This window comes from Sciurus vulgaris (assembly GCF_902686455.1).
Source record: "Sciurus vulgaris genome assembly, chromosome: 9".
NCBI classification, from domain to species: domain Eukaryota; kingdom Metazoa; phylum Chordata; class Mammalia; order Rodentia; family Sciuridae; genus Sciurus; species Sciurus vulgaris.
The window spans coordinates 90,972,501-90,984,608 of NC_136469.1; the positions used below are offsets into that span (position 1 = coordinate 90,972,501).

Here is a 12,108-nt window from a genome sequence, read left to right on the forward strand (position 1 = left end):
GAGGACTTTCCATCGTTTTGTGTCTTCTTTTTCAGTTTATTTCTTCAATGTCCTATATTTTTCCTTGTAGAAAAGTCTTTCACCTCCTTAGTTATTTTATTCCTAGGGATTTTTAAAAATTCTTTTGTCTGATGCTATTGTGAATGCAATTGTTTTCCTGATTTCTTTCTCAGCAGATTCATTGTTGGTATATAGGAAAGCTACTGATTTTTTAACCCACTACTTTGCCAAATTGATGAACTCTAGCAGTCTTTTGTGGATAAGAAGAGTATATGTGATAGAGAAGATATGTGAAAGCTGAGTCTGAGAATTTGAAAGACTTCGTGGCTGGAAAGCAGTAGAGGATTCAGCAAAAAGTTACCCTGTAATAAGCAGTTGTTAAGGAGGCTTATAACTCTTAGTTGTTTCATCTTTCAAGTGTTAGATACAATCTACTGCTGCCAAAGTTGCACTAATAGCATAGTATATAGTAGTTTGGACATATCGTCTTTGTTAATTACCAATAATTTACAGTCAAAATGTAGGTATAATTATTTTCTTGAGATAGTTTCTCAACAGCCTTTTGAACTAGAGTTCAAATAAACACTAAATGTATTGTGAATAATTTTTATAATACTAATATCACTCAATCCTTTAATTACTCATTTTTGTTGCCAGTCTTAGCCCAGCTGGTGTCACTATGACAGAGTAACTTACTGGGTAACTAGTAAATAAAAGAAACTCATTTGGCTCACAGTTATGGAGAATGGAGAACCGATATCAAGGAAGTCCCTTGCTGGCATCTAGCAAGGGACATCTTGCATCATCTCATGGTGGAAGGCATGAGAGAGAGAGAGAGAGAGAAAGAGAGAGAGAGAGAGAGAGAGAGAGAGAGGGAAAGAGAGAGAAAGGGAACAAGAAAAGGTGGAACTCACTTTTATAATAAGCCCACTCTCAGAATAATAATCTTATTCCCATTATAGTGACATTAATCCATTCATGGGCACAGAGCCCTTTTGACCCAACTACCTCCAGACGCTATTGTATTGACAGTTGTTTTCAATACATGAGCGTTAGAGGACATGTTCAAACCATTTAAGTGACTAAAAGCATATCTTGCAATAGTAGGAACTGAATAAATGTTAGTTTTATGATGGCACACTTCATCAGCACACATTTAATTATTGCAAAGTCATTTTATGTGCTAGAAAAAAAGCACTCCAAAAATTATTATTGTAGGGATTATTTTCTATTCATTTTCTTCAGTAGCACAAAAACATACAGATGAGAAACAAAATATTCTTGAAATAAAGATCCCTTATCCAAGCTCTTTGATTGATTTTTTTTTTTTTTTTTTTGGGGGGGGGGGGGAGGGCTTTGAGAATTTCTGAGGTTTTGGTCAAATTTTTTAACCCATGTATAAAATGAACATAACAATGCTTCTTTCTACATTTTGGAAGCTGTAAGACCTGATGGAACGTGTGCTGTCCTCAGATTTCTCTGGGAGAGAGCTGCAGATAATGACAGTGGTGCTTCCAGGTCATTAGATGATGTCTCAATTGACTGGCTGTTGTTTTAGCATGGCTCTATGATTGGCTAAGCAGAGATGGCATGTGACTTCCTTCAGATATGTAAAAACCCTTTTTAATCTGTAGCCCATGGCTGAGTCAGGCTTAAAGGATTAAGTCCTGGGAGAAGGAGGGTGACTGAATGTCATCCTTCTAGTTTGGATCTCAGGAGTAAGATTCTAGACTTTTCCTTCAAGGATTTTTTTCAACTGCTACCAGCTACAAAAAGCAGATGTTATCTGATGTTGGAACTATTTCAAGATTATAAATTGCAAGGTATGGAAAACAATTAATACATTATTTTAAACTGTTTATATTACTTCCTTCTGCTCTGTTGAGTTTCTTCTGGAGGGCTTTTCAAAAAAATTATCTCTGATTCTTACATTTAAACTCTCTCATATTCAAAGTTTATTCTTGTCTCTCAAACCTTAAGTTAATAATTATACGTTTCAAGTTATTGTTAAGAAATGTTCTTACAGTCAATTTAGAAATATCTTCAGAAGTTTATAATGGCATTTGTTTTGTTTGAAAAGTTTAAATTAGTGCTTCTCAAAGTTTGTACCACAGGGACCAGTGGATTCCTAAGACTTTTAGATTGCTGAACCATTTCATAATAATATTCAAGTACCATTTGACATTTTCACTGTGTTAACATTTGTACTGATGGAGAAAAGCAATGATGAGTAAATCTACTGATACTGTAGGGTGAATCAAGACAGTGTCACCAAACTGCCGGGTGTCATTGAATTTGTCACTTCCAACATTCCAGAAAAAAAGAAGTCCAGTTGCACTTGAGACTATTCTTGGTGAAGCAATGTAAATTTTTAATGTATTAAAACTTGATCATCTTCTACAGATCTAATTTAATGAGTTGCATGATAAAATGAAAAGCGTATAAACCTTCTACATACCAAAGTACAATGACTGTCTTTAGGGAAGTTCTTGGGCAGTTAAGAGTTTAAATATCTACTATTTAATATGTAGCACCATTTTACCTGAAAGAACTACTGACAGACCAGGCTTATTTAGACTTAGATTTTTGTCAGATAGTTTGTTAAAAATGAATGGAGTTTATCACTTCAGGAAAAAAAAAAAAAAAAAAAAAAAAAACAAGAATTTGTTTTTAGAGATAAAATTCAAACTCTTATGTGAAACTCAGGATTTCTTAAAACTCATGTACTTCCTCTTGAATGTGAGGGTTTCCCAAAACTTAAGTATTTTTTATGAATGAGATTGATGTCAATATTAAGGCATGCTCTTTTTCGTCATTCATAATGAAATGTCTCAACATTTGGGAGAACTGCATGACTGTAAATTAAGTGAACCAATACTTTATCAATAGTTAGTGCATGACACATGAATGATACAAAAGATCCACTCATTGTGATTGACATTGGTGAGTTTTAACATAAAAGAGTAAAAACATAGATTTATATTACTTCTGATTCTGTGTTATAACTAACCTTTAAGAAAGTAATTCTTTTCAAGTTTTAGGGTACAAAGTATAGCCACAATTATTTGGAAAAGCTATTAGAATATTTCTTCTAATTACATATCTGTGTGAATCACGATTTTCTTAAAATGCTTCAATAAAGACAAAACATCGCAATACATCGAATTCAAAAGGGGATAAATATAAAATGGAATTCATAATTTGGAAGGAGAAAATGTAATTTCAATATAAATATGATATATGTAATTGTTAATTATTATTTCAAATAAATCAATCAAACTTTAAAATTTCTTGTTGAAATTTCTAATATGGTAAGTATCAATAGCTCACATAAACCCTAACCCTTTGACATCCTTAATAATTTTTAGGAATATGAAGGTGTCTTAAAATCAAAATATATGAGGAAACCTGACTTAATTCTTTACTTTGCTCATAACAGAACTATGCACTTATAGGGTGTTGATTTATTAGACTTAGAGGCAGGTTAAAAAAACAGATAAGCCCACAAAAAAGTTACTGTTATTTTTTCATTCCATGACTCAGTTCATCCATATTTATCATAGTGATGATGCATGTAATGACCAGACAGATCAGGTACTTTAAAAAAGTGTAATGCTGGTGTTCCTGGTGCTATTTTTTGTTTTAATTAATGCTTATTTCCTGTCCCTACGCATAACATTTTAGTCATTTCCACAGTCATACTGAGGATCTCTAGCAATATATACTTCTTGATGATCAGAACTTTGTTTCAGTCTCATAAAAATAGTCCTATTTTTTTCCTAGATTAGATTATTAGAATCATAAAAGTATAGTTATTTTAGAATAGAAGAAGGTATCAGTAATAATGAAGTTCAAACTTACTTTTGGCAGAAATGAAAACAGATCCAGAGAAAGGCAGAAATACATCAGGTAGTGGGTGATTAATTCCAGAAATTAGAATCAGGTTTCTTAGTTAACAATGTTTTTTTTTTTTTTTTTTTTTTTTAAATCTACACTGTTACTTATTCTCTATAGCTCTCCTCTGTTTGGTATACATAATTTTTGATCCTGAGTGGTAAATATTGAATCACTATTCTACAGTCATTCCATAGACCAAAACCAGTACTCTTTGAAACTTTCACACTCCTTCAGCCAGTCCACTGGGGGAGAGGGGACTTAATTTTATTAAATTAATGTTTTGAGACATTAAATTAGAGGTTGAAAAATTCTACGCTGAATCAGATTTGTCTTAGTTGTTGCTATGACACCTATTTTGTAAAAAAATATATATGTAGATATATACATATCTATATATATATGTATATTTTACTTTGATTATTTGGGGAACATCGCTACTTAAGTTGATGTCTCTGAGAGGTTACAGAAAATAATATTTGAAGAGCTATGATCTGAGAACATTCTGAAGTTTTACCTAAAGAAACATTTGAGTATTGTAATCTCCAGAACTTTTTATGTTCTTCTTCTTAACTTCTTTAAAAATTGTTTTCCTCCCATTTTTCTTCCTTTTTTACTCCTCATACTACTCATCTTCTTCTTCATCTTAAAACCTAGTATGAATTTCACATTAAAAATAAATTACACTAGTTAAATAATTGCCTACTGCCAATGCTTGCATATAAAAATTATGTCTACCATTGTATAAATATTTCCTTTTTGTAATATTTTCCACATAGTCATTTTCTCTTTAAAATGCATGTAGTTTTCACTATATGGGTCCAGTACATTAATTAGGGCTATTGCTAGTTATATTGTGTCATTTTTGCTTTCTTGTGAGTGAAATATTTTATTACAGCTGGCTAATAATGATAAAGTTATTAAATGTGGTGTATTTATATTTTGTATCAAGTCTCTGAAATATTTTTTGATAGTAGTTTTTCTCTTAAGTAGCTTGGATTTTTAATAAAAATCTCAGCACCTGCAAATAATATTTTAACCTATCTGATATCAGTACTTAAATGCCCTTTTATGATTTCATGTCATATCATAGTATCATGGACATGAAGAAAACTGTTGATATTTAAATTCCTTATTTTAATAATGGGAAATAATAATTTAAGGTAAATAATATCCTATATTAACACTAACTAGGAAAAAGAAAGTATATCAGTAATCAATCCCTGCAATCCCTATGGAAACAGGTTTGGAGTCAACATCTCCTCAGTGTAAAATAGCTGTCTGACTATTTATACAGAACTAGAAATAAGTCATCCTCTTTTAAATCTTTACCTAAAGATATTTGATAAATTTTAGTTAACTATAATAAATTTGTGGAAATTATATAATAATAATTGTCCTTATTTACAACTGGTCTTTATCCTTAAGTAAAGAGCAGATAAGAGAGAATAATTTGCAATATTTGAGATGTGTCATTAAAGCATAAGCTTCTCATCTTGTTGTTATCCGGGCATCCAACTATAGTTTTCGTAAAGAAATCCCAACCAGCAAAATTGCTCCATAACTGGTTTCATTCATGAATTACAGGCATAAAGTAACCTCTCCAGTGACAGGTACTTGAATTATGCATTGATAGTGAGAGAGATAACCAAGGAATTAGTACACTCACTGGAGATGAATGAAACAAAACACATGGTTTAGAGAAAGGTAGATAGTAATGAATGTCAGTGTCATGTGAATTGGAAATCAAATATGAAATTGGCCAGAATTAAATGAGAGTAAAAAGTATATTCTGGATAGGGTTTAGGGTTGGGGAGAAATTGAAATGACAACACCAAACTTGGAAATAGAAATTTCAAAGGGTAAAGGTGAAAAGCCTTTGGGTAACACCCACTCCCATCCTAGAATTTGGTCTTCCTGCTTATTATTCCTGTTGTCTATGCTGCTGCTAGAAGAGGCCAAGGAAAATCAATCAGGATTTTCATTTCTGTTTTCACTCCTCAATATCAAAAGCCTAACTGATTTTAATTTTGAATTGTTTCTAGTTCATAGGCCCCAGAGAAACTACTTTTAGAATGTTTCTTGGTAATTCCTATTTGGTTGGCTAAAGATATTTCTCAATATTAATGCCATAATCTGTCAATAATAAAGATGACTATTTTTTGCAAACGTGTGTATCTATGTATGTATGGTGCTGTGATATAAAATGTGCTTTTACTGTGGAAAATAGTAAGAAAAAAAAAAAGCTGCACTAAGATATGTCAGAACTTCCATATTGACCAGGAAAAATCTTATTTCCACAAAGATAACTTTAGAGCAGTGATGTAGGAGGTGGGGTGGGGGTGGGTGTCAGTGGGAACTATCCACCTCCAGAAGGGAGGGACATTTTATCAATGATGTTGTTTAGAACTGTGGATACAGGGTGATAATAATAACCACACCGGCCTTAACTGGTTTCTTTATAGTTTAAATTCTTTATAGATAATAGACTCCCTTATTTCCTGCATGCAGAATAGACAGCTTCTACACTCCCTAACTCCAGCTTTAATAACAGCAATGGAAGTTCCATGTTATGACATACCAGTCTTATTCATCAAGTTATAACTCTTTATTTAAGTCACTAGAAAAACCTAAATCAGCCACTAATAAAACAAGGAACCTGTTTAGAGGAAATGGTTATCCTGATTTTAAAGAATAATTTATTATAAGATTTTTTTTATCAGTTAAGAAAGAAAGTTCTTAGAGAATTCTGCAAAGTCAACAAAGCAACTTGTATATATGAAGTTGTTTTCACTTCCTGGGTCAAAATGGAAGAGGGAACATATCGTAGTTCCAACTTTCAGAACAGTTTAGGACAAATCAGCCAGTTAATTGATTACCTACCATGGGTCTAGACCAGACACTAGAGGACAACTAAGAAACAAAAGTTTCCATTTCTGTTCTTCAGGATTTTAAATGGAGTTCTGGAGACAAAATCGGAATATGCACAAGAGTAAATAACACAAACCTGCATATCATTCAGGACTAAATTGTGCAACATTGATTATAAATGATAGAAAAGTCTACTGTAGGAGAGGTTAACAGTTCTGGAATAACATATTACCACTGTAAGCTACTGATGATGATGTAATGGTTATTGAGTGATTACTTTTGCCATATAATACTCCAAGGAGTTTACATTCATTATTTAATCTGTTACTAACAGTTTTTCTAAAATATAGATGCTATTTTCATCTTTCTTTTACAGGTGAAGAAATCAAGGCATAGAAAGATTAAAGGATTTAACTAAGGCCACAAAATTAGTGACTGAACGAGGTTTTGGGTCTAAGCAATCTGTATCTGGAACTGTACTTTACTACCTAAAGTGTTAGAGATTTCATTGAGGAAGTAATAATTAGGTTGAACTTTTACAGAATTATATTTAAATGAGGGAAAATGACAGGGAGAACACCTAAATGTGAGGAGGCTGTGATAATAGAAAAGAAATCACATAGTTAAAATAAGTACTGCATGTTTTAAGGATGATAAACTTAAAAAGACTTGGAAGTTTGTGATGTAATGTATCATGAGAAATGGAGTTGGAATGAATTTGATTCTTACAGGATTCTGAATTTCATTCATCCAGTTCTTGATGAGGAATAAAATAGGGCGCCATTAAATATTTTAATAGTCATATGTCAAAACCAATGTTTGTGGGCAATTTACTTTTTAATTAGCATAAAGGGCAGAAAGAAAAAAGAACAAGGGTCATGGAGCTCAGCTAGAAAACTGTCCCAACAATCTAAGCTAAACTGGGAAAAGAGAGGAGGAAATGTGAGCTAAAGAAACTACTTGAAGGACTAATTATCCAAATCATTGAATGGATACAGAGAATGACATAGAAGCCTAGATGAAGGTTATCTTCAATTTTTTTTTCCTTTTTTAAAAATTTGTTCTAATTAGGTACACATGATCGCAGAATGTATTTTGACACATCAGCACACTAAGGGATGCAACCACATCAATATAGCTCAATTCCCAATGGCCAAACTATGGAACCAACTTAGATGCCTTTCAACAGACAAATAGATAAAGAAAATGTGGTTTATATCCTTCAATTTTTGAAAGCAGGTGATTAGAGATAGGATGATGCCACCAACTTATACAGATAAACTTGTAAGTGGAAAGATTGAATACGAGATAGATACCTGACTACTGTAAATTCTCTGAGAGGAGAGTGGCGTCATATTTACCATTTTATCTGTAGTGTTGCTCCAGGTACCATGTCTGACACATAGTAGGCGAATAAAATATTTTTAAAATATGTGATTAAACAAGGTCATGGTAAGATAATGAAAGCTTAGTAGGTCATCTATTAAAACTACAACTGCAATGGTAAGTGGAGATATAGATTAAGAAGTTGTCTGAAAGAAGAGACTTCTATAAAGTCATTGGAATGGATTAACTCTTGAAAGACACATTGTTTTGGAAAAGGAAAAATCCAAAGGTCTAGTGTAGGAACCTCCCACTTGAAGGCTTGAAGACATGAATGAAAACAGAGATCATTAGAATGAGAAGGACACAAGGAGACTATGCCAAGTCTCAATTTTTATGTACCACCATCCAACCCTTTGGGAGTTGAGAGACTTTGTCAAAGTATGTGAAAAAGTCATCTGTAAGCTAAAATGCAAGTGATATTTAGTATTGATTGTGATCAAAAGTAGAATTTCATATTGAAAGCAGAGGAGATGAAAGTAAGTAGGAAGAAGAAAAGGTAGTAAGAATCAAATATTGGTGGCATTAATCATTCAGGTAAATATTTCTTGAAAGAAGGAAGTAAGGGAAATATTATTTCCTTATTGTCTGATAATTTTTCAGAAGCAATTTGAAGAATTGTTCCTGAAGTAACTATTCATTTTTTCATTTGGTATTCAATATTGGTATAGAGTAGATATTAGCATCCCTCTTCTACTGAGGAGAAAACTGAGATTCATGGAGTTAGGTAACCTTGCCCAGTTTACAAAGCAGGTAACGTGTAAAGCTTATTCAAAAGAGATATCTTTTAAGACTAGGAATGATGTAGCTCAATGACAGGTCACTTGTACAGTATGTGTACCTGAGTTTAAGCCCCAGCACTGAAAAAAAAAAAAAAAAAAAAATTAAATGTTTTAGTTCAAAACCTTTTCCTGAAAACTAATGAAGTATAGGAAAGGAAATGAAGAAAGGAGGGATAGATTTTTCTTTAAATGGGAATACACTATATGAATAAACAGACTCCTAGATAAAATAAAACATCCAATTTCCTATCCAGTATATAAACCTACTATATAATAGCCTCAGTAAATTTTTCATTCACATTCTGTTTAAACATTCCCAGAGAGTATGAAATCATGGTTAAGAAGGTAATTCCATTTTGGTCAACACTAATTACAAAATGAGTAAAAACTCTTCTTAAAAAATTAGAAAAATCTTTTTCTTTGTAACTTCCATTCATTAGTTTTATTATTGCCACTGGACAGAAGGAAAATAAGAGACTCTCTCTCCCATTTGATAGGCATTCTCTGTGATGGCACATGCCTGTAATCCCAGCAACTAGGGAGGCTGAAGCAGGAGGATTGCAAGTTTGAGGCCAGGCTCAGCAACTTAGTGAGACCCTGTCTTCAAAATTAAATTAAAAAGTGCTGGGGATGTAGCTCAATAGTAAAGTACCTTGGTTCAATCCCCAGTACCAAAAAAAGAAAGAAAGAAAAAAATAAAAGTTATTAGGTCTCTTTGTCTTTTGTTTTTCAGGTAAAATCAGTTCAACTCATACATTGTTTAAAAAAAATTGTTCCAGTTGTTTATAGACTTTTGTTGAATACCTGTTATACCTCGGATTTTATTAAGCAATAATGGAAGTACACATAGTGGTAAAAATGTGTTGAAGGGAAAATCCTCATAAAATGGGTTGAATATTTTCAGAAGTAGGAAGATAAAGCATCTCATCAATGTGAGAATGGGGATAATATCAAAACTGAATGTTTAAATCAAGAATGTACAAAGTAGCCAGGCATGGTGGCTGAGGCAGGAGGATTGCTAGTTCAAAGTCAGTGTGAGGAACTTAGTGAGGCACTTAGCAACTTGGCAAGATCCTGTCTCTAAGTAATACATAAAGCAAGGAGATGTGGCTTAGTGGTTAAGCACCCCTGAGTTCAATCCCCAGCAGCACACACACATACACAAAAAGAATATAACAAAGTAGGGGAGGGAAGAGGAAGTTCTGGGGAGTGATGTTGGCCAAATTGTAGTTACATTGTGTGCATGTACAAATATGTAATACAAATCCTATCATTATGTAAAATTACAATGCACCAATAAAAAAATGTGGAAAAAATATACAAAGTAGCCATCACAGGGAGTTTCAGTCAGAATGAGCAAAGGAGGGATAAAAATAACATTGTGAATCAACAAAGGCCCAAATTAGTTTGTCTTGTTTTATGTTTACATTTCCAGGGAATTGTTTCCATCATGAGAAATATAATTGCCCACAATATGAAAGCTAAGGTGGCAAACCTTATTTTATTGGATGTGAACACTTTGATATGTTGAGTTAAAATATGACCTCAGGTCTTCCTAAACTTCCATTTTACCTTAAAAACACAAGTAGAAACATATGGTTTACTGAGACATTTGTGTAAGTGATCAGGACAATTTTTGTGTCTTTATATTAGAACATATCTACCCGTTCACCAAAGTTTTGATGGCTAGGAAATTCCTTGAACTCCTCTATTATATTCTACTTACTAAGTTTTCCTAATTCAGAGTTTACTTGTGCTACAAATAAGTTTGGCAATTTCCCCCTTTTTCATATGTAATTTAATTTGTAGGCAATTTGATTTCTTAGTAGATGGGAAGAACTGGAGATAAACACACAAGTGCACAGGTACATATGCACACCCACACAATTTACATTAGAAAAAAAAAATAGTAGTGAGTACCATGGGAACAAACAAACAAAAAATACAAAGACCCACAATTGTTTGGATTATTTTCCACTATTGGTTCTGAACACTTAAGTTAGGAAGTACAAATATAATGATGTTTTTGAGTATTCAAAGACCTCAGTTTTTAATTACAGTCAAAGGTAGTACCACTCGTATCAGGTAACTACTCTGATAGCCATGAAAAAATGGTTTACTGTGGAAAATGCTTGCCTTTTTTTTTTTTTTTTTTTTTACTAAGACAGACATAGTGATTCTTGTACTACCTTTAATTCATATTTTATTCCCCCAAATATTCTTAATACTTTTTCCATTTTGTGAGGGGACTTCAGCTAAATCCAAATAATGTTTTTCTTAAATAATTCACTTTATCCAATACACATTAATTGCAATGCAACAAAATATGATGAAGTCAAACCAACAAACATCAGTGTCACCATCGGCTGAACCCCTAGTCTTTCCTCAGAGTATGTAGGACACCATATGTAACATGTGACCATTTAACATCCAAAACTGCATGAAGATGCCAAAGTCAGAACATTTCATCTTTCTCATTATTCTTTATATTAAATAAATTCATGTAGAGTAGGTTCTAGTAGTATCCTCCCACATCTCTACTAATGACTTTGTACCTCACCGCTCTCATGAGCTCTTTGAAACAAATCTAGATGCTTTCCAAATGTCAGCAATTAGTAGACAAAAATCAAAGCTTGCTCTTGGAAATAGTTCAGAATTTCTGAAAGCAGGAAATGGTTTCAAGATATTATCTTAAACAATTCAACAAAATCATGTTGAATGTGTATTTCTCATGAAAATTATCGCATACTACAGGAGTCTAATGGTTTAGATAGCAGAAGTACAATGTGGAACAGGAGCCTACTTGACTAGTACAGCGAAGATTCTGGGGTCCAGAGAAGCCAAACAAGCTACATTTTCTGTCAGTCTTATTTCATGCTGTATTTGAAATAGTTCGAGTATTACTGGCTTTGCATTTCATATTATGCCAAACAGGATAGACTTTAATCTCTGTAAAACCTCTGGGAGACATGTTAATATGCATCTATGGAACATTTTATAGATATAGTTTGTTTTCCTAAGTCATCAATCCTAGTCCCTATTAAATGATTAGAAAGGAAGGATGGGGAAGAGGAATTTTTACCCAGTGTTTTGTTTTATATATTGTATGCAAATAAGCTGATGGACTCATGACAGGTTCTGGAAGTAAAAGTCAGTTTTCTATTATCAAACTGTATTT

The 12,108-nt window shown here is 32.8% G+C and overlaps 1 protein-coding gene across 2 annotated transcripts in view; it reads left to right on the forward strand.

Annotated features, from left to right (window-relative positions):
- Positions 1–1,670: 1,670 nt before the first annotated feature.
- Positions 1,671–12,108, forward strand: part of LOC306669132 (transmembrane protease serine 11F) — a 98,519-nt gene continuing 88,081 nt past the window's right edge. For both annotated transcript variants that reach the window (XM_079153011.1, XM_079153013.1), the window contains exon 1: positions 1,671–1,823. The gene's annotated coding sequence lies outside the window, so the exon portion shown is untranslated. The remainder of the gene's footprint in view (positions 1,824–12,108) is intronic.